Source organism: Acomys russatus, chromosome 10, assembly GCF_903995435.1.
Source record: "Acomys russatus chromosome 10, mAcoRus1.1, whole genome shotgun sequence".
Classification (NCBI taxonomy): domain Eukaryota; kingdom Metazoa; phylum Chordata; class Mammalia; order Rodentia; family Muridae; genus Acomys; species Acomys russatus.
The window spans coordinates 73,421,673-73,440,880 of NC_067146.1; the positions used below are offsets into that span (position 1 = coordinate 73,421,673).

The 19,208-nt window shown below is 44.5% G+C and overlaps 1 protein-coding gene and 1 non-coding gene across 2 annotated transcripts in view; one reads left to right on the forward strand and one right to left on the reverse strand.

Annotated features, from left to right (window-relative positions):
• Igf2bp3 (insulin like growth factor 2 mRNA binding protein 3) overlaps positions 1–19,208 on the forward strand; it is a 125,325-nt gene that overhangs the window by 12,137 nt on the left and 93,980 nt on the right. The window lies entirely within an intron of this gene.
• Positions 13,053–13,187, reverse strand: LOC127194980 (small nucleolar RNA SNORA63). Its single transcript, XR_007831350.1, has one exon. It is a non-coding gene; the product is annotated as a small nucleolar RNA SNORA63 (small nucleolar RNA).

Genomic DNA, 19,208 nt, shown 5'->3' on the forward strand with positions numbered 1-19,208 from the left:
ATACACAGATTTTTTGAGTCCTCAAAATGTATGTAGTCATAAGATTATCCTAGGAGAGATCCTAAAGGTGTCTAGACAAAAGATAAGAAGTGGAGGGCCTGGGGAGCTTGCCTGCAAGGCTGTCTGTAGAACAGACACCCAGTCTTACTAGTTAGGGAATGCCAGTTATAGTGGCGTTTTCCGTCTTACCAGCTTGGAGAAGAGTGAATAAGATTAGCTATCTGGTGCTGGCAGGAGTGTGGAGAAAGGACGCTCATGCAGCCGGAGTTCACGCAGGCAGACGGCTGGCATGTGCTCCGTTTGGCAGTGCAGGTTAGGTCTGTTACCTAGAATACTTGGGACCAGAAGTATATCAGATTTGGGCCTTTTGGGGGGGGGGCAGATATTATATGAACTGTCAGTTTTCCTAACCTGAAAACTCCCAAACGTAAGTCTTTGTGAGCTATGATTTCAACAGTCAAAAAGCTTTAGATTTCAGAATTTTAAAAATTTTGGACAGGTGCAGAAAGCAGCTGCATTCTTTGCCAGAATATTCTAAGAGTGGCCAGCTGCTAATTTCCTTCCCTCTGAAACCTCCTGAGCTGGACCCACATTGCTTTCAGCACTGTCTTCATGCTTCTACCAGTGTGGCCCATTAAACCTTGCTTAAAGAGTTTAACTGCTTTTCTAGTCCAGAGTCCCAAAGGCTTCTATGGACAGGGCTGTCACAGCAATACCCCAGTCCCTGGTACCAACTTCTGTCTCTGTCTCTCCCCCTCACCCCCAGGGTTTCTCTGTGTAGCCTTGGCTGTCTTGGAAACTCACTTTGTAGACCAGGCTGGCCTTGAATTTACAGAACTCCGCCTGCCTCTGCTTCCTCAGTGCTGTGATTAAAGGTGTGTGCCCCCCTGCCCTGCACCAACTTCTGTTAATTACTGTTCTTATTCTGTTGCTATAAAGAGACACTAAAACCGAGGCACCTTTTTTTGTTTTGTTTTGTTTGTTTTTGTTTTTCAAAACAGTGTTTCTCCTTGTGTACCTTTGGCTGTCCTGGACTCTATTTGTAGACCAGGCTGGCCTTGAATGTAGCCACGGTTGTCATGGACTTGCTTTGTAGACCAGGCTGGCCTCAAACTCACAACGACTCTTCTGCCTCTGCCTCCCAAGTGCTGAGATTAAAGGCTTTGAGTAGATTTTTATCTGTTAATATTGAGGAGCTGATTGAAATCATGGTAATGGACAAAAATTACTCAAAATTCTAGTTTTTGCTTAAAGCTCAAATTTAATAATTTGCAAATAAATATTAGGGGAAGACCGTTTTTATAAGTGATGTGTTCACCTGGTTCTGTTTTGAGTCCGTTTGCCAGGCACTCAAGCGCAGAGAGCCACAGTGTTCCTGAAGTGTCTTCAGGTAGCGATGGTGCTTCCTGAGGCGAGCCTGCCCCAGGTCTCATGCTGTGTGACTGGGATCCCAGTATTCAGACCTGGGAGTTCTAGGCTGGCTCTGTCTGGGCCACACAGTGTAGCCTTGTCTCACTATGAAAAATCAAAGCTTCACTGGCGCTTCCAGCAGCTGCCTGGCCTCCAGTTTGAAAGCATAGCAGGAAGCCGAAGTGCTCTGTGTACCTTTGTTTTCACTTCCTAGACAGCTAAGAATTGAGACTGGCTAAAAGGTTTTCTTACCACTTTTATATTAAGGACATTATGAGACAAAGTGCACCTAAGTTTTCACTGCAGGTGCCAGTGAGGCATCTGGGGACCAGACAGTTGAGAGCCCCTGCTTTGCTTCAGCACCGTCACCGGTCAGCAGCACTGTCAACACAGATGCCAGCACAGTAAAAGGGGTGGAGTGACATCTTAGCACAGCCTTAATGACAGTCTTGACTCCTCGAGCCCCCAGGACGCATAGCCTGCACTTTGGGAATTACCGCTTCACTCTAACTGGTACTTTGCCGGTACTCAGATCAGTTGTTCTTTGAGAATGTATATTTACACCATAGTTGCAGATGGCCAGAGCAAGAGAGAAGTTTTACACAGCTGCCCGGCAGAGGGTTTCATACGAAAGCAGATGTGGAGGAACCAAAGAGAAAAAAATCTAAATGTATAAAAATATTTGACTAGTTAAAAAGAACCCAAAAACAAGTGTGAGGCTGGAGCCTCGGCTGAGTGGCTAAGAGAACTTACTGCTGTTGGCATAGCACCCAGGTTTGGTTCCCAGCATCCAATGGTAGCTCACAGCTGTCTATAGTTGTAGGTCCAGGAGATCTGAAGCCCCCTTCTGACCCCCATGGGCACCCGTCACACACACACGGCACACATGTAGACCAGCAAACAACCCGGAAAAACCAATAGCCTCCCCAAAAGAAAGAAACAAAATCCCAAAACACATATCACCGTGTGGTGGTTTGAACGAGAGCAGCCTTCATAGGCTCCTAGATTGACTGATCGGTCTCTAGGGAGTGAAACTGTTTGGGAAGGATGGAAGGTGTGGCCTTGTTGGAGAAGGTGTGTCCCTGGGGTTAGGCTTTGAAGTTATGAAAGCTCAGGCTAGTCACAGTTACCGCCCTCCCGCCCTCCTCCCCTCCCCACCCCTGGGCATGTCTGTAGGACACCAGGTCATTTTTCATATGAATGGAGCATTGAGTCTTAAGTTCAGTGCTGTATCCTTTTGTGCATTATTTACGTTGCCTCACAGTGCTGGCCAGATGCAGGCTATTTGAGCTCATAGTCATGTGTTTCCCTGGTCCATTGCAGTGTATGGGATTGTTGGCACAGCCACTGTGAAACCAGCACGCACTGTCACACATGCCCCCCTGCTCGTGGGCTTTTTCTTCCATCTTTGGGTAAGCGGGGAGTGGACTGACACAAACTGAGTTTTCAAAAAATTTAATACTATATGCAAAATGCCAATGGGGATTAAGTTAAAAGTACTTTTTTTTTTCATGATGATTAAAAGTTAGAAAACTTAAAAATGAGCCAGGTGTGGTGATACACACCTGTAATCCCAGCACTCAAGGAGGCAAAGGCAGGTGGATCTCTGAGTTTGAGGCCAGCCTGATCTACAAAGTGAGTCCAGGATAGCCAAGGCTACATAGAGAAACCCTGTCTCAAAAAACCAAACCAAACCAAAACAAAAACAAAAAAACAAAACAAAAACAAAACCTTAAAAATACATCATATACACGGAAACATTTAAACTATAAAGTGATAACAGTTACCCTCTCACCTATTACAGATGCGATCATGCCCATTTCCTTTTGGGGAAGATGCGCATGTGAGCATCTGTTGGATTCTTAGAAAAAACACTCACCTCTCTGCACCTTAATTTTTGTTTTGTTTTGTTTTTGTTTTTCAAGACAGGGTCTCTCTGTGTAGCCCTGGCTGCCCTGGACTTTCTTTGTAGACTAGGCTGGCCTCGAACTCACAGAGATCCACCTGCTTCTGCCTCCTGAGTGCTGGGATTAGAGGTGTGTGTCACCACATCTGGCTCGCCTTACTGTTCTTGGAGTTTCGAAAAGCTATGTTAAAGGCACTGTATGATTTGGGAGGGGAAACCTGTTTTACTCTGGGGTGTTCACTCTGTTAAAGTAGTGATCAGTTTAATAGTAATGTCCATCATCCTCTAAGGCTCTCGTCCCTAATAGGATATTGTAACATCTTCGTTTTTTTCTACACCTGTTATCTGTAGTGTGTGTGAGGCACATAAACTATGGTACACGCGTGAAGGTCAGAGGACAACCCAATGGAGTCCATTTATTCTGTGTCAGTTTTGGGGATCGAACTCAGGATGTCAGCTTTGTTGGCAAGCACTCTTACCAGAGCTGGTGCCATAGCATAATATATTTTAAAGACATAGTTGTTTTGCCTGAAAGTGTGTGTACTGGGTGTTTGCATGGTGTCCACAGAGGTCAGAAGAGGGTATTGGGTCCCTAGAACTGGAGTAAGAGAGGTTGGAACCACATGTGGGTGCTGGGAACCAAACCTGGGTGCAGTCCAAGAACAAGTGCCTTAGCCACCGAGCCTGCTCTCTAGCCCTAGGCTTTAGTATTGATCTTTGTGCTTGCTTCAGATTATTCTGTTGAGAAAACTCTAGCATGTGGCTAACCCCATTGTCAGTTATGAAGGAAGGTAGGAGTGTGCAGCTTAACCAAAAGGCCCAAAGCTCTGCGAGCCCCAAATACAGCTTCTAAGCAGTGTGTGAATATCACTGTACCAGTTGGAGCTTAATGCTGTGAACTTAATTCTCAACAGGATGAAGAAAGTTTGTGAGCCAGCTCTTTGGCTTGGTGAGCAAATGCTTCCTGGGCTAGCTTGGCAACCTGAGTTCAGTCCCTAGGACCTACAACAGAGAGAACTGATACCTGAAAGCTGACCTCTGACTTCCACATATACCATAGATAGGGTTTCTCTCTGTAGCCCTTGCTGGCTTGGAACTGTAGAGTAGGCAAGCCTCAAACTCAGAGATCTGCCTGACTCTGTCTCCCGAGGTCTGGGACTAAAGACATGAGTCACCCTCTGCCCCAGCATAGTATAAGAACTTAAATTTTTTGTTTAAAATTTATTTGTATGTGTCATGTTTGTATGAGTGTGCATGTGTGTACAGGCATATTTCCATGTGTGGAGGCCAGCGGTTAATGTTAAAATGTGTTGTTATTTTTAAATGTAATCTTGTGTGCATACAGTGTATGTGTTAAGTGTGAGCATGTGCTTGAGTGTATGAAAGTCAGAGCCCAACTTTTAGGAGTCAGTTCTCTCCTTCCACGGTGGGTTCTGGGGATCACACTCAGTTGTCCTGCTGGCACAGCAGGTGCTTCCACTTGCGGGGTCATTTCGATGGCTCTCCACCTTATGTTTATGACAGGGCACTCAGCCGGGCGTGGTGGTGCACGCCTTTAGCCCCAGCACTCGGCAGGCAGAGGCAGGTGAATTGCTGTGAGTTCGAGGCCAGCCTGGTCTACAAAGTGAGTCCAGGGCAACCAAAGGTACACAGAGAGACCCTGTCTCAAAAAACCAAAACAAACAAACAAACAAAAATAGACAAAACAAAACAAAACAAAAAAGAACAGAAAAAACCAACCCAAACAAACAAACAGACAGGGACACTCTGTGAACCTGGAGGTCACCAGTTGGCTAGATTAACTGGTCAGTCAGTATGTTCCCACCACCAGCATGTCCCTGTTCCCTCCAGGACTGGGCTAACAAATTGAGGTCAGAGCTATGCACCCAGCTTCCTTTCGCATGGGTGCTGGAGATCCACTCAGCCATCTCTTCAAAACAAATTTAAGCCCCACTTTAAAGCTAATTTTATTATAACTTCCTGTTTTTTGTTTTTTGTTTTTTTCAACACAGGGTATCTCTGTGTAGCCCTGGCTGTCCTGGACTCACTTTGTAGACCAGGCTGGCCTTAAACTTAGAGATCTGTCTACTTCTGCCTCTAGAGTGGTGGGACTAAAGGTGTGGGCCACAACACCCGGCTGTTTTTTGATACAATGTCTCACTGTGCAGCCCTGGCTTTCCTGGAACTCCTACGTAGACCAGACTGTCCTGGACCTGCCTCTGCCTCCCAAGAGCTGAGATTAAAGAGGTGTACTGCCACTCCAGATGTTTTTCCTTAAAAAAAAAAAAAAAAATCATTTATTTTATGAGTCTGAGTGTTTATGCCTTGATGAATGTCTATGAAGCACTGTGCATGCCACACCCGAGAAAGTGAGACCAGCGTCAGATCCGCTGAAATTGAGCTGCCATAGGGCGCTGGGAACCCAACCTGGCTCATGAGCACTAAGTTTTCTTAATTACTGAGCCATCTCTCCAGACCTGATATTTTTCCCTTTTTTTTTTCTTTCATATCTGTGCATGTGTGCATGTACATTTGTGTGTGAGTAGGGATGTGTGTGGAAGTCCGAACATAGCCTTGTATGCTGGTCCTTGTCTTCCGTCTTTGTCCACCTTGTGTGCCCCTGTGTAGGCCTGTGGCTTCCCAGGACCCCCTGTCCCCTCACGCCCGCACACTGTAGGAGTGTGGGTTATAGGCAGCAGCTTCCTGCCAGGTCTGCCTTCACACAGAGGCTGTTAGGGTCTCACTCAGGCAAATGTGTTCCCCAGGGAGCTCTCTCCCTAGCTCTCTTTCCTTGTTAATGTTGATTTTATTTGTTTATATATGCCTGTGTATACACCTGTGGGTGCTGGAGCCTGCTGTGGCCAGAAGAATGCACTGGGTATCCTGGAACTGGAGGTGGATGTGAGTTACCTGACACAGGCGCTGGGGACTGAACTCTGGTGTGCTGTTAACCACGGAGCCATTACCGCAGCCCTGTTGTGCTTTCTTTTCGCCTTGAGACAGGGTCTATATTATATAGTCCTAGATGTCCTGGGACTTGATATGTAGACCAGGCTAGCCATGACCTCACAGAGACCCATCATTTCTGCCTCCGGAGTTCTGGGATTAGAGATGTGTATAGACATGGCCTCCTCCCCTCCTCCTCTTCCTCTTCCTCCTCTCCCTCTTCTTCTTCTTTTTAAGTGGTATTTTATAGCATATTTTTGGGTGTGAAATTTGCTGTTTAATGCTTAAATTAGTAGTTTTATAGAAAAAATGTGATTTTTTTTCTCCAGAAAGAGCTATAAACTAAAAATACTAAAATATGACTTGTAAGCCTAAATGAAGTCATGACTTTAAAGAAAAACAATGTTAAAGTTTAAGTAGCATATTGAGAGGGAGGGAGGAATGGGAGAATACAAGGGATGGGATAACCATTGAGATGTAAGATGAATAAGTTAATAAAATATAGAAAAAATTTAAGTAGCATACTTTCTTGTTTATGTGTGTATGGCAAATGTGAGTGCCTAACATTTGTGTAGTGTCAGGACAAGCTTGTGAAGCTGCGTCTCTCCACCTCTCCGTGGCTTCCGAGGGCTGAACCCAGGTCTCCAGGCTTGCGTGCCCAGAGCCTTCACCTGCCGCTCCCTCTCGACTGCCTCCATGCACTGTATTTTTAAAATAAACATAAGTAACAACTTGAGAACCAGCGAAATGGTAACGTGTTCTAGATGTAAGACTGAAATGTTCACTCAGTGCACATCAGTCTGCCCGATTCTGAATTTATGGACTTTTTTAACAGTTCTAAAATAAAATATGTAATTAGATGTAATTAGACATCTTGTAATGGAATCATAGGTAGTAATTTAATGCTGTAGTCTGTCCAGGATTAGTTGTATGTCTTTAACATTAAACACTGAATTCATTTTAAATTCTCAGCACTTTACAAGTTGTATTTTAATTATTTGTTCATTATCATGTATGGGGTCCATGTGCCATGGTGCATGTGTGAGGTCAGAAGACAGCTTCACGGAGTCACTTACCTCCTCCCGTCTTTTTGTGTTCTGGAGTTTGAACTCAGGTTGCAGGTTTGTGTGGCAAATGTTTTAATCCATGACTCATATCACTGGTGGCTGTAAGCTATTTAAATATGTAGGTTTCCTGCTCCCTAGGGGCATGATGGCCACCAGTTCCCCAGGTAAGAGGGGGGTCTGGAAGGCCGCAAGCACTCTGGGAACCACTTCAGGAGCTAGTTCAACTTTACTCAGGAAGAACAAACAAAGGCTACAGCCCCTGGGCAGTGGCTGGGGGGCTTCCGGGATGGGTGTTCGTAAGAAACCAGGCACTTTTAGGATGCCTGTTTTGCATTTGGCAGCACGTTCCTGTCATATGATCAGGAACACAGCACCTAATTATCCTATAGGCTCAGGGAGGGGAGAGCTAGCAGGGAGCTGTGTCAAGGGCCATATATCATGTGTGATTTGGGGCATCTGTGTCTAAAGACACTCTCCAGACGGAGTCAGGCAAGAGAGCTGAGGCCCTGCTGGGGAGAGGGAGTCCCTCACCTAACACCGAGCTCAGAGTGGCTATCCTGACCGGGAGACTGAATCTTCAAACAGCAGGGTCCTTCCAACATAGAACCAAAAACTAAACAAAAAGGGGGTGAAATGTAAATCCAGCTGATACATTTTATTTTGGCTAGAATAACTTTGTGTACTTGAATCAATATGTAATGTTTGAAAAACAAGTTTTTAAAAATAATTTTTGGGGGATTTTCAAGACAGGGTTTCTCTTTGTAGCCTTGGATATCCTGGATTTGCTTTATAGACCAGGCTGGCTTTAAACTCAGATCTGTTTGCCTCTGCCTCCCTAGTACTGGGATTACAGGCATGCGCCACTGCACTTGGCTAAAAATAATTTATTTAAGCTGTGTGTTTTGTCTGTATCTTTGTGTACTATATGCATCAGGCACCCATGGAGGACTGGAGTTATAGATAGCTGTGAGCTACCATGTGGGTGCTGGGAATCCAGCCCAGGTCTTCTGGGAGAGCAGCCAGTGCTCTTAATAGCCGAGCCATCTCTCAGCCCCACAAGTGCTTGCTTGCTTGCTTGCTTGCTTGCTTTATTTATTTATTTATTTATTTATTTATTTATTTATTGAGACAGGGTCTCTCTACATAGCACTGGCTGTCCTGGAACTCTATGTGTGGATCAGACTGGTGCCTTGAACTCCCAGAGCTCTGCCTACCTCTGCTGGGATTAAAGATGTGTGCCACGGTGCCTAGCTTTCAGTTTTTAACTTCATGATAGTCTAACATAGGAAGGTTGAGTTCTCACAAATGATTTAAACACAGAGTTCTAGTTGCTTGTTTTTATAGTGAATTTTAATTTGGCTTATGGACTTAGTTACATTTCTATTGCTGTGATAAAACAGCCAAGGTGACCTATAAAAGAGTGTTTAATTTGAGGCTCATGGTTTCAGAGGGTCAAAGTCCATGATGATGGACCTTAATCCACAAGCAGAAGGCAAATGTGAGGCTTTTGAAACCTCAGAAGAAGTGACACACATCTTCCAACAAGGCCACACCTCCTAGCTCTTCCCAAATAGTTCCACCTACTGGGTACCAAGTTCTCAAATACAAGATCCTGTGAGGCTATTCTCACTCAAGTAACCACACAAATTGTCATCTTAGCTCTCTGAATTAGTTAAAGACTAGTGTGGGAATTTTGGTAAAATAACATTAAAATACTTAAACAATGCTTGAGCTCCTTAGTTAAACCTGAAATGTTCCAACTTCTTAAAATATGGAGTGTTTTCAGCACAGTTGAGCATATTTTTAGTTTAAAAATGAAATCATACAAGTGAAATATTTGTATGTTACTGACCTTGAACAAAGCATACACCATCAATACACAGCCACTTGGTAAGGAGTGGCTTAAAGGGATTGAATTTATTTATTTGGGTTTTGTTTGTTTGTTTGTTTTTTTGTGGGTTTTTTTTTTCCTTCTGTGTAGCCTTGGCTGTCCTGGATTTTGTAGACCAGGTTGGCCTGCCTCTGCCTCCCTGAGTGCTGGGATTAAAGGCTTGCACCACCATGCCTGGCTTGGTACTGGATTTTCAAAATAATTTACTTAATTTTATTTCATTGGTGCCTGCCTGCACTTATGGAATTACAGTGGTTGTGAGCTGCCATATGGGCACAGTCCTTGGAAGAATGGCCAGTGCTCTTAACTACAGAGCTCTCTCTCTCTCCAGAGCCAAAGGGGTAACATTTAATGTTACTGATATTTGCAGTGTGACTCTGTCAGCTATTTGCACTTTCATGCCCCCCCCACCCATGGTTTTATATGTCTTTATTTTTGAGACATGGCCTCACTATGTAGCCCTGGCTGTCCTAGAACTCACTATGTAGGCCAGGGTGGCCTTGAACTCACAGAGATCCACCTGCCTGGGATTAAAGCTGTGCGCTACCATGCCTGGTTCATTTTCTTTTAGCTTATCTGTTGAGTCCAGCTACTGACGACTTCTATGTTCAGATACCAGGGAGAAAGAAAAACATGAACTTAAGACTTGGAAAGAGAAACATTAACATCTTACTAAGTAATTTTATCTAGTTACGAAGGCAGACTTTTGTGACTGAGAAGGACACTGACATGTCTGTAACCGTTGTCATAACCGCCTAGCTCTCCTGGGCTTTTCAAACTATCTGATTAGATAATTTGTAGTTTCTGCAAGAGGAGGGGGCTCTCCAGGTTCCATAGACTGGCTAGCATCATTAAAAATGTAAGATTTGTTGATTGCTTGCTGTAAGAAATAAAATATTCCTACTTGTTTAGTTTTGTAACAGTGTCTGAATTCACACGCTCTTGGACTGTATACGGAGCCTTTTTTTTTTTTTTTTTTTTTTGCAAAATTTGGTGACTTAAAAGTTTCTTGCTGGGTGTGGTGGCACACGCCTGTAATCCCAGCACTCAAGGAGGCAAAGGTATGTGGATCTCTGTGAGTTCGAGGCCAGCCTGGTCTACAAAGTGAGTCCAGGATAGCCAAGGCTACACAGAGAAACCCTGTCTCTAAAAACAAAGACAAAAGTTTCTTCATATTTAAAACTGTCCAATGGTTCTATACTTATAGACTAAATGTCAAGGGATGTTTAATCCATAGAGAGGAGATAGATATAGAATTGAAAGGCTTGTCTTGGAGAGTGTATTCTTAAATGTAAGACGTGTTTGAGTTTTACTTATCACTAGACCCATCTTTAAGCACATGCATATGACTCGAGGCTTCTTGGGAAAATGATCTAAAACTGAAAAGTTTTTATGAAGAAATCAAATGCCTGTGGACAGATGGCTGGTTTGGAGCATGCCGGTGTCCTGCTGTGTTGCCCCATGCCCCCATGGACAGCCTGTTCTGATAGCTTCCATTTTGCCCTTGTTTCTTGCAAGCCAATCTTGAGGCTGTCATTTTACCGCTTGGCCATTTAACACGTTCTTAAAATCGAATGCCTTTCCAAAGCAGTTATTTTAACATTTTTACAAGGTGTTAAGGTCTAAAGCCCAGCCTCCTAAAGTTTAATGTCCTGTACAGATTGTTAATTACAGATTTAGTTTATGATCCTTTTTCTAACCGTAAAGCTTTAAAAAGGGTTAGAACACTTAGCAATGAGGAAATGACCATTTTAAATGCTTGGTGCCTGTTGGAGAGGAAGCCGCTGCCAGGTGGATGCACCTGGATGCTCCTGAGGATGAGGGCTGTGCAAGGGACAGCGGGGTGCGTGCCTTTGGTTCTCGGTGCTAGTGGCCTTCTACTTCTGGGCATTTGGCCAATTGCATCATTATTGTAAAGGAGACCAGGAGTTTCTTTGAGAGAGCTGTGCCCTTACGGATGTGCTAGTTAGCTTTGTTTGTTTTCAGCTTGACACACTCTAGTGTCATCTGAGAAGAGTGATCCTCAATTGAGAAAATGCCTCCATCAGATTGGCCTGTGGGTCATTTTCTTGATTAATGATTGAGGTGGGAGGGCCCAGCCCTGGGGGGTGGTGCTGTCATCCCGCAGGTGGTCCTGAGTTATGAACAAGTAGGCTGAGCAAGCTCTGAGAACAGAGCAGCAGTGTTCCTTTGCGGCCTCCCCTGCCTGGGCTCCTGCCTTGGCTCCCCGTCTTGGTGGACCGCCGTGATTTGGATGGGAAGACTCCTCCTCCTCAGCTTGTTTTGGTCAGTACTTCATCACAGCAAACTAAGACAGTGGGCTTGAGAGAGTGAGGTGGGCGGGGAGGGTGCGTGTGCGTGTCACACCAGTGTTTGTGGAGGGGCTGTTTCTCAGGCTCTGGCCACCTTTTCACTGTGGATTTTTGAGATGAGGTGTCTTAGTGGCCTGAGACCAGGCTGGCTCCACCTGCCTCTGCTTCCTCAGCTGAGTTAGGAGTGACACCATTACGATGTTTTTGTTTTTGTTTTTTCCTTTTGTTTTTTTTTCTTTTCTAAGTTTTTAAGTTAGAGTGTCTTCCTCTCCTCTCCCCTGTCACTTTTATAAAACTGTTTGTTTCTCTTAGTTACTCTTGTACCCAGCTATCACCCAAATCATTGAGACTTCATTATATTATTTTAACAAGCTTCATAGCACAATCCTGAGCAGTATTAACTCTTATTCTTAACTCTTGATGCTAATTTGGCTTTCTCCCAGTGTACATTCTAAAGATGCTTGCACTTTGTAGCGTTCCTAGATCTACCTCCTCTCCTGATGTCACCTGGACACCTCCTGTGGCTGACTCCCCTGCTTCCTCCTCTGTCTCCTCCTCCCCTGGCTGGCAGGAAGTCCAGCCCTATTCTCTCCCCTGCTTAGTGATTGGCTGTAAGCTGCTTTATTGGCATATCAGGAGACAATTGTGGAACAGTATTTATACAACATTGAGACAGATTCTCAGAACAAGGCCTGCAAACATTATTGGTCGTGGTGGTGGTGGGGGCCGTACAGAAATCAACACTTGAATTACACAGTAACCTTATATCTACACTCCCCTCTCCTTCCCTCTTTTTCCCCTCTGTTTTTCCCTCCCCTCCTTTCCCTCCCAAGACAAAATCTCATGAAGTCCCAGCTGACCTCGATTTTGCCTGTATGTAGTGAAGGTGACCTTGCACTCCTGTCTTCTGAGTGCTAGGCGTGTGTCACCAGGCCTGCATTATCCTATGTGGTACTAGGGATCAAATTTAGGGCCTCGTGCATACTGGGCAAGCAGTGTCCCAGCTGAGCGGCATCCCCAGCTTAGCACACCTTGCTCTGGCTGCCTGTGTTGTCCTGTCAATCCAGTGGATGGTGGGTTTCCAGCCTGGGCTGCCCTTCCCTCACTCTCATGTGGGCTTTCTCCTTTGCATCCACTGCCTCTTTTTAGGACTGTTGTACAGATGCCTGGTTTTTGTTTTGTTTTGTTTTTCCTGCTAGGTTTAGAATCATGGACTGATGTTATAATGCTGGTTAGAACCGTTGATCCTTAACTAGGTTTTTTTTTTTTTTTTTTTTTTTTTTTTTTTGTGAGTTCATTCTAATGTTCTGTTGCTGGCTGGGAAAGTGGTGCGTTTCCCTCTTAACAATTAGAGGAATTTATTATATATTACAAGTAAGTTGAAAATTGCCTGTGATTATAGTGGCCAGGACTTTCTGTGCTTAGTATTTTCATTAAAACCCCTTCCTCATCTTTAGTAATGCTTGTGTGTCATGTGTTTGCCTTCTTGAGGAATTTTTTTTCTTTTTTTTTTCTCTATCATGTATGAGACCAAGCGTCCCTGGCTGCTACAGGTGTATAGCAGACAGGTATAGTTAAGAAACAATTATTTTGAGCAGGGAGAGCGACAACACAGCACTGTACAGGAGGAATTTATTTTTTATTTATACATGCATGTGGTTTCTGGGAATTGAACTCAGGACCTTTGGAAGAGCAGACAGTGCTCTTAACCTCTGAGCCATCTCTCTAGCCCGAGGAAATTTTTATTGTTAAGTGTGTGCTTTTTTGGTTGTTTGTTTGTTTTGTTTTTTGAGACAGAGTTTCTCTGAGTAACCTTGGCTGTCCTGGACTCACTTTGTAGACCAGGCCGGCCTCAAACTCACAAAGATCCATCTGCCTCTGCCTCTCCGAGTGCTGAGATTAGAGACGTGTGCCACTGTACCCAGCTGTACTTTGTTTTTATAATGTGCTTTCATCATTTGATTTGTTGTTGTTTGGTTTGGTTTTGCGATAGCTTTTCTACATAGCTCTGGCTGTTCTGGAACTTGCTTGGAAGCCCAGGCTACCTTCCAAGTTGTATCTCTTCTGCCTCAGCCTCTTGAATGGTGGGATTGCAGGCACTGGGTTGTGTGTGCCACCTTGCCTGGTTTATATGGTGTGATTAGTGAATCTCTTTAACCTGGACTTGTAGGCCTTTCCTAAAAGTTCAAGCTAAGCCTTTGAGCATACCTCAACTTTTCCTAAGGAAATGATACAAGGAACTGAGGCCTCATATTGGAGACTACTCCTTTGTGAGAGGAATGTAAGTCAGGCTTGAATTTAGGGATCTGCTTGCCTCTGTCTTCTGGGATCAAAGTAGTGTCTGTATTTGACCTAGATCGCACAGACCTAGAAGGTCTTTGGATGTGATCTCTTGCCAGAGCAGCCATGTTCTGAATTAAAATTCCTCTACATTTGTCAGTGATCTTCCTTGATCTGTCTGTGTCCACCTTTTGATGCCAGGGTTACAGACAGTTGTCGCCATAATCAGCTCTTAAATGGATGTTGGGGATTTGAACGTAGGTCCTCAGAGATGCAGCACAGCTTCAAGAACATACACATAAGCAGAAAAGCTGGGGTTGGGTGGACAGGGCTCTCTGATTGAGAAGCTGTAGCACCCCAAAACCTTAGTGAGTGTTTATTATGTACAGCTTAACAGAGAAGCAGGACTGTTGTATACTTCTGAACAAGGAGGCGGGGTTATTATGTACAGCTGGACAGGGAGGTGGGGCTATTACATACAGCTGATTGGGGAGGTGGGGCTATAATGTACAGCTGAACAGGGAGGCGGGGCTATTATATGCAGCTGATCAGGGAGGCTGATTTAGCTAATCTTGGTAAGAGTAGTGTCGATGGGAGAGCCATATTTAGGCTGTAAATATCTTGGGGGAGAAAGCTAATGTGACTATTTTCTGCACACACCATCAACATCCACACATGGACCAGAGGAAAGCTTTGCTGTCTTTCTGAGCCTCATGGGAACTGAGCTTTGCCGTTTTTTCATGGGTTTGAGGCTATGGTCCGTGACATGATGTACCCAGGTTCCAGTGTCAACAACATATCACTCAGAACTCAGGGCTTTCTTTACTTCTCTACATCCAGGCTTATACATTGTATCCACTGAGCCATCTCCCCAGCCCAACAGCACCATTGAAGACAACAATGTGTTCTCTTTTGGTTTTACCTCTGTTTGCTTGTTTGTTTTTTCAAGACAGGGTTTCTATATGTGAGGCCTTGCCTGTCTTGGAACTGGACTTGTAGCACCCAGGCTGGCCTCGAACTCAGAGATCCACCTGCCTCTGCCTGCTGTGTGCTGAGAGTTCCAAAATTTCTACACTGTGATTTTCATAACAGATTTTTGATAAGACAGTAACTAATTTCTAAGTGAATAATCTTTGTATTAGATTTTTCTAATTAAAAATAAAAATTCACTTTATATCTTCAATTAGAAGCAGCACTTAACAGTGAAAACACACATTTAGGACAAAATATAAATGTTATGTATTTGTGACTTCATAAGACACAGTTAATGGATCCTTAAGGAGAGGAAGCAACAATAGTGTATGGAAAAGTGATTTGATAGCTCTAAGTCATAGCAGCAGATTCATGCGTGCTCTGTAGACTGTGGACCATTTGCCTATGATTTTCCAAGCAAGTGTGGAACGATACTCAGATGGAGTAAACACGAACACACACCAGGTTTGTTCAAAGCAAGGCAAACTAAAAATGGATGAGAGTATTCATATTTTAACTCAGCGTGTTCCTCTGCTTAACAGTGTCTGTGGCCTCTCCTCATGAATGGCTTCTGACTCCAGTCTTACAGAAGGCAGGTTCCGCTGTTAACTGTCACGGCGGCTTAAAGAGCTGACTCTTAACTGCATGAGGTACCAGTCGGCTGTAGCAGTGCTGAGTGTACCCAGAGGAACAGACCTTCTCTGGGCACCAGTTGTCTTTGGCACAGCTGGAGTGACACTGAGAGCCAGAGGCCATGCTGACACATTCTAAGTATACGGTTTGGCTATTTGAAAGTGACCTGCTTTGAAGTGGAGACAGACTTTTGCTTGGGAGCCTGGGCCAGGAGGGTGGTTATGGCTTTTCTGCCTCAGCCTTTGTTATGTTCAGGCCACCACTGGAAGGGGCTGCCACGTTCAGGGTGTGTCTTCCCATTTCAGTTAAACTAAACTCTCACAAGTGTGGCCCTGTGTGTGATTTCTTGTCTCATAGGTTATTGTAGGCCTTGGCACATGACAGTCACTGCATTGTGTCATGAGCCCTGCACGTGGAGTCAGGTGTGGGGAGCTCCTCCTGTGGCATCATGTCATTGCTCATTCAGAATTTTGGGCTCAAGCCACTTGAATATATAACTTGGCCACATATTATTACTGATACGTGGTTATTGGGCTTAAGGGAATAGATTGACTCCAAAGTGTCCAGACGTGACCTGCTAATACACATTCTGTTTGTGTTTAAAACCAAACTGCTTCTGCCTTTGTTTCCTAACTTACACAATATTGACTGTGATGGTTAAATGAGATAATAAGTCTTTGTGTGGTTATTTTTCGACACCACCCGACATCAGCTTTATCCCTAGTTGTAAATATCAGAGACTTTGTGCGAATCTAAAAATTGAATTAGAAATTATCAGTATGAATACACAGTATGTTTCTCTGCTCACACGCATGCTCACACATACGTGCTCTAAGTTGGGATCAGTCCAATGACTGCTTTAGTGGTCAGAGTGTAGACTCTGCACTGTTAATGACCAAAGGAGATCAGCATCTCATGTAGATTACAGATGGAAGCAAAAGCACACATGTAGTTACTGAACCGTTGCAACTGAAAGCAAAGGTTCTAGAGTGCTAGCTGGGCACAAGGCTCCAGGTTCAGCCCTAGTGCTTGCCCCCCTCCACCATCACCAAACCCAGCGGGGCGTGGTGGCACACGCCTGTAATCCCAGCACTCCGTAGGCAAAGGCAGGTGGATCTCTGTGAGTTTCAAGGCCAGCCTGGTCTACAAAGGGAGTTCAGGGCACCCAGGACTACACAGAGAAACCATGTGTTGAAAAACTAAAAAACAAAATAAAACAAAAAAGCCCCCCAAAAAACCCAAAAGCAAGCAACCAAACAAACAAAAAACTGCTCAAAGTGGAATTTTATCCAAAAGTTGTAGGAACCATCAGGAAGAGGCAGTTTCACTGGTCAAATGTGAGACAAATTGATCATTAGAAAGAATGAAATGAAATAAATTAATATATAAAATGCTTGAAGCTGACTTTGTAACAGTGCTGAAAACAGTTGGTCTCCTTAGAATACAGTGGGCACAGCTCATTGAAAAAAGGGAAGAGGTGTCCGTGGACACCTGAGGTGGAGGAGAGACATGTTTGTTCAAAGTTGGTTTGCTTTGGAGGTGATATTAAGAAGCCAGGAATGCAGGGGCCAAGAGAGGAACAGGAGTTAGGAAAGCAGTTCCAGGGTGCGCTTTGCTGCACTGACTGTGAGTGACTGGGACTCTCAGGAGATCCCCCACATGCCTTCCAGCCTCACCGGTCTGAAAGCCTGAGCAGGCAGTTCCTGACTCCAGGTCCCCTTCATGTGTTCACTTCCATCCTTTGCCCTTGAAAACCTCACAAATAATTTCTTTTTTAAAAAAAGGCTATTGAGCTGGGTGGTGGTGGCGGGTGACAGTGATGTACACCTTTGATTCAGCGACTTAGGAGGCAGAAGTAGGAGGATCTCTGTGAGCTTGCGGCTAGTTTGTTCTCTGAGACATAGGAGAGCCAGGGCTACCTAGAGAGACCCTGTTTCTCTCTTATTTTTATTTTTTCCTTTTTATTTTTTTTATTATATTTCTTTTTTACATATACATTTATATTACTACACATAAATAAAATAAACTACATACTGCAAGAAGAAACACTGAAAAATCAGGAGTTATATAAATGTTACATTCATAGTGTTTTGGCTGTTTGTATTTGGCTTTTATTTTTAGTTTTCTGAGGGAGGGGAGAGAGAGAGAAAGTTGTGTGTGTGTGTGTGTTTGTGTTTCAGGTCAGCCTGGGCTGCTGAGCAAGACCTTGTTTCAGAGGTAGACTTTGTGTACAGATTTGAACCAACAAACAGCAAACCAATACTGGCCACCCCCAGGGAGCACTGCTCGTTCTCCCCAGACAAGCAGCAGTAAAAACATGAAACTTTTGGGTCTATCATTATATATGGGACAGAAAATTAGCAAAATCTGGGCAATTAGTAAGAGAAGAGAAAAAAGTCACGAGACTGGTGAGAAGTGAGCAGACAGTGTGTGGATCTCATTGGTATGTGAATTAGCCACTTGTTAAACGTTTTTAAATTAGGAGAGCTTGAGTACTAGCTAGATAATCAATGGTGACTTCTATTACTTAAAACATTGTTATTCTATCTCTTTAGTGTGTGTGTGCACATGCGTGCACCCTGGAGCACATGTGACCGTCAGAGGCCATCTTGGGAGATTCCATGCTCTCCTCCCACCACTCAGGCTGTCAGGCTGGACAGCAATACCATTATCTACTGGGTCATCTAGCCGGACCCAGGTCTACTCAGTTTTGAGAGCAGCATTTTCAGTGAAGTTTTCTGGGGAAGGCGGTTGGGCGGGCAGGCTGATGACTCTCCTCCAGCCCAGGCTGGCTTGGAGCTTTCCAGGTAGCTGCTTTTAACTCTCAGATGTCACTGCACGCAGCTGTCCTTGTTGCTGTTGTCGTCTTCATTGTTTTCATCTTCTTTTTCTTTTGCTTTGTTTTTCGAGATAGCGTTTCTCTGTGTAGCCTTGTCTGTCCTGGACTGAATTTGCAGGCTGGCTGTGAACTCACAGGGATCCGCCTGCCTCTGCCTCCCCTGAGTGTTGGGATTAAAGGTTCGCACCACCATGCCTGGCTGTAGCTGTCTTCTTTTGTTGACTTTGGTATTTTTTTTTCCCTTCTTCTATGCCCCCCCCCAAACCTCCCCTAACCACCCCCAATGAAGTTTTGAGACAGAGTCTCACTCTATAGTGCAGCTTGTCCTGGAACTCACTCCAGCTTGGTAGGCTGGCTTTGAACTCAGACTGCGCCTCCTTCCTCAGCTGAGATGACAAGCAAGAGCCAACATGCTTGATAGTCTAATGCTTGATTTACTTTGGGGTTTTGAGACAGGGTCCCTGTAGACCAGGCTGGCTTTGAACTCACAGAGATCTGCCTGCCTTGGTGTCGTGAGTGCTGGGACAAGAGGTGCGGTTCACTACCCAGAGTGGCATCATTTTTAGAGACACACGTGTTTATAAATAAATCATGAGGGTGACAGTGGTTTAAAGCTGGTGGCTACACTCAGAAAGGAAGGATGACAACAAGCCTATGGGCGGCTTTAGTTGTTTTCTTGGGGGGGCAGGGGCAGGACTGTGTGCAGATGAGGTCTTGCTGTGTAGACCAGACTGGCTCTGAACACCATCTTTCTGCCTTTTCCTTCCAAGTGCTGGGATTGTAAGCATGCTCCACCACGCCACTTGAGTTGTTTTGTTTCTGGCTATTTTAGGGAGTTTATGGGTGTTGCATGCTATCCTTGTATATCACATTCAATTTAGTAAGTGGTTATTGATGGGGCACAGAGCGGAAGCCATAGGCAAAATCTAGAATCAGATAGGGTTTACGACCT